Source organism: Cystoisospora suis (genome assembly GCF_002600585.1).
Source record: "Cystoisospora suis strain Wien I chromosome Unknown contig_6333, whole genome shotgun sequence".
Classification (NCBI taxonomy): Eukaryota; Apicomplexa; class Conoidasida; order Eucoccidiorida; family Sarcocystidae; genus Cystoisospora; species Cystoisospora suis.
Window position 1 is genome coordinate 4,808 of NW_027159122.1, and position 346 is coordinate 5,153.

A 346-nucleotide genomic window follows, 5' to 3' on the forward strand; every position below is an offset into this window, starting at 1 on the left:
CTTCTTCTTCTTCTCCTGCTCCTGTTCCTGTCTCTCGTTCAGGTGCTTGTCTCGTTGAAGCACCCCGAGAGACATCTGACTTTGGTTCTTTCTTGTTAAAAGAAGAAGTAGAAGAACGCCTCGTCTTCCTTCGGCTTCTCTCGTTCTCTCCTCCTGTCTCATCTTCTTGAAAACAGCCGACCGCGCTATCAGGAAGAAGAGACTGTTGAAGAACCTGAAAAGGAAACCTAATCACTGAAGATCAGACATTCTCCTTTCTTCTCTTTATTTCTCTTTCTCTCTTTCATTCACTCCACATATCCAAATTCCCGGGTGACTCTTAAGAGACAGGTCCACTCACACAGAA

At 45.1% G+C, this 346-nt stretch overlaps 1 protein-coding gene across 1 annotated transcript in view; it reads right to left on the reverse strand.

The window, feature by feature from the left end:
* Positions 1-338, reverse strand: part of CSUI_009924 (smc n terminal domain-containing protein) — a 3,312-nt gene extending 2,974 nt beyond the window's left edge. Inside the window, exon 1 of the mRNA XM_068070033.1 lies at positions 1-338. This exon is cut by the window's left edge and continues 372 nt beyond it. The gene's annotated coding sequence lies outside the window, so the exon portion shown is untranslated.
* Between the last annotated feature and the right edge of the window lie 8 nt (positions 339-346).